This window comes from Lutra lutra, chromosome 11 (genome assembly GCF_902655055.1).
Source record: "Lutra lutra chromosome 11, mLutLut1.2, whole genome shotgun sequence".
In the NCBI taxonomy this organism is placed as follows: domain Eukaryota; kingdom Metazoa; phylum Chordata; class Mammalia; order Carnivora; family Mustelidae; genus Lutra; species Lutra lutra.
The window spans coordinates 44,229,202-44,232,274 of NC_062288.1; the positions used below are offsets into that span (position 1 = coordinate 44,229,202).

Consider the following 3,073-nt stretch of genomic DNA (forward strand, 5'->3'; position numbering starts at 1 on the left):
ATGAATTCTAGATACCAAGAGAGTGCTATCAAAGACTCACTAATTCAACAAATAAACACAAACAAAATAACATTACAAGCATTGTCATTAAGGTATTCATCATATATTCTCCACCACAACATGACTTAAATTCAATGCAAGCTCTGTACCAAAAATAAAAAGCAAATTCATTTGCTTTTTTTCTTGCCTAGAGTAATATATACCATTAGTCTCAATATTCAGTATCTTATTCATGTTTTCTCTTTTCCTATCAGAATTTAGTGTACCATCAGAAATTGCCACTGTGATATTTATAGTCCTACATGCTTGACAGGTATCTTTTCTACTAAAGAGTCATTAAAAACTCACAATGAAACATGAACACTCTATAATACAGATTATAACTCCTGACCGTAGGAAACCAAAGGAAGTTATACATTTTTTTCCTTTAGGAATATTTTTCACAGAATAAAGTTCATTCCTTGAGGAAGCAGAAAACAGATTCCATGATTTTTAAGTTATGTTTACACCGTCACTTAGCTCTGGGTAAAATCAAACACTGTAAATCAGTTGAAGTCAATATGTCATATGAAATTATCAGTACTTTTATTCCCTTGTTTAAAATTGTAAACTATTTATGACTTTTATAAAGTGCTGACCTATACAATGTCACACTTCATTTTTATCAATCTGTAATTTTCTTGTATGTTTATGTGCATTTGTTGATTGTGAAATGGGGGAAAAACTGAATTGTATATACTTTATATTTATATTTTATTTTACTTAACATATATACCTTATTTCCAAACTTCGTATTGAGAATAACACTGTTTTAGATGAAAGCCCAAGTTATTTTGCCCCATATGTATGATGAAAGGCTTCAAAAAATCTTGAAAGGTCCTCTGTATTCTTTCTTAAAATCTTCCATAGAAAGAAATTTCACTGCACTGAAATAAATTCAAGTTTTTTGTTGAAAAATTCTAAATTAGAAAGCTTTTCTTTCCCCTTTTACGAAGATGGCGCTGAAAGCTAAGAAGGAAGCCCCTGCCCCTCCCAAAGCCGAAGCCAAAGCAAAGGCTTTGAAGGCCAAGTAAGCGGTGCTGAAAGGAGTCCACAGTCACAAAAAAAAGAAGATCCGCACATCACCTACATTCCGACGACCCAAGACTCTGCGTCTCCGAAGGCAGCCCAAATACCCTCAAAAGAGCGCCCCCAGGAGAAACAAGCTTGATCACTATGCCATCATCAAGTTCCCCCTGACTACTGAGTCAGCCATGAAGAAAATAGAAGACAACAACACACTTGTGTTCACTGTGGATGTCAAGGCCAACAAGCACCAGATCAAACAGGCTGTGAAGAAGCTCTATGACATTGATGTAGCCAAGGTCAACACCTTAATCAGGCCTGATGGAGAGAAGAAGGCATACGTTCGGCTGGCCCCTGACTATGATGCTTTGGATGTTGCCAACAAAATTGGGATCATCTAAACTGAGTCCAGCTGGCTAAATCTAAATACAGTTTTTTCATGAAAAAAAAAAAAGAAAGCTCTTCTTTATATCCACCCCCCCAAAAATATATGCCTCTATCCAACATTCACCGCTCTTTTTCATGAGGCAACCCTTTAACTGTTTAAAGACATTTATAATGTTCCCTTCTTTTTTCTAACTTCCTCTTCCCATAACTGGGCAAATTTGATTTTTAAAAACTAATTTGTAATTTCATAGTTATCTTTAAAAGGGTATATTTCAAGTGATAAACTTAGTGGCTACCCTAACTAGGTCTTTAATGGAGGCATACCTAACACAGGTCACTCGAGGGCACACTACAGGGAACAAGAGAGGCATCAAATTAGCCTAAAAGCGAAACCTTATACACTTGGTCAAACTGCCTTAAATAAATGCTGGTTGGTTTTTTCTTTTTCATTTTTTAAAATCAGTTCCCAAAGCCACTCCCCTAATACTGGTGAGTGTAAAGAAAGACCCCCATTATAGAAAATTTGTCAATATCATTATCAATTTGAGTATCCCCAGGTTACAGATATCAAAATTTTTCTAAGAATAGTCAGTTTTTGAAAATCAAGCACCAATCCCCATTCTCTAATTACAGTATTCTTATTTTCCTTGAGGGAGTGATTGACTCTATTTTTTTCCCTTCTCTCTATGTGCTTTGAAAGGAGTAGACTTTCAGGGAAGGCATTCACGTCAGAAAAGGACAATCAGAGCATTTCATTTTTTCCTGGGCACAGCAATACGTTCAGCATTGGACATGTGAATCAAATAGAGAAAGAATCTAGAATCTGGAGGTATTTACTTAGATTGTAGAGAGAGCTGTATGCTTTTCTTCCCATTTATTTTAAACAGTCAAGATCTAAAACTAGGGCTTACTGTCAAGTCATCCTGACAATCATGAAGTGTCCAAGAGAAGCCAGCTTGGAAGAAAGGAGAGCCAAGAGGTGGTATGGGAGGCTGAGTAATGCCCCTCCCCCAAAGATTCCCTTTCTTAATCCCTGGAAACTGTGAATACATTACCTTACATATAAGAAGGGATATGTGAATAAGTTAAGGGTCTTTCTTATCAAGGAAGACCTAAATGTGATCATAAGGATCCTTATAAAAGGGAGGCAAGATGATCCATGGGGACAAAGTGGTAATGTGATGATGAAAGTAGAGATCTGAAAGATACAGCCAAGAACAGAGCAATACTGACAGCTTCTAGAAGCTGTAAGCGGCAAAAAACAGATTCTTTCCTACAGCTCCCAGAAAGCTCTGTCAACACCTTTATTTTAGCCCATTAAGACCCATTTTAGACTCCTGACCTCATTCTGTAAGAGAATAAGTTTGTGTTGCTTTAAGCCACTAAATTTGTGGTAATATGTTATAATAGCAATGGGAAACTAGGGCAGGTAGAGAAACACTGAGTCCTGGTGATTTCCTTAATCCAAATGGGGCTAAAGCCAATGCTATCCTTAGAAATTTTTTGTTAAAGCAATTTGGGTTGGGTTTTGTTTCACTTTCAACCAAAAGTATTCTCATATAGGAACGAAATCAGGTTTCAGCTGACGTTAGTTAAAATTATCCAATTTTGCCTATCTTAT

The 3,073-nt window shown here is 36.4% G+C and overlaps 1 pseudogene; it reads left to right on the forward strand.

The window, feature by feature from the left end:
- The first annotated feature begins 995 nt into the window (after positions 1–995).
- On the forward strand, positions 996–1,519 carry LOC125080888 (60S ribosomal protein L23a-like; annotated as a pseudogene).
- The last annotated feature ends 1,554 nt before the right edge of the window (positions 1,520–3,073 follow it).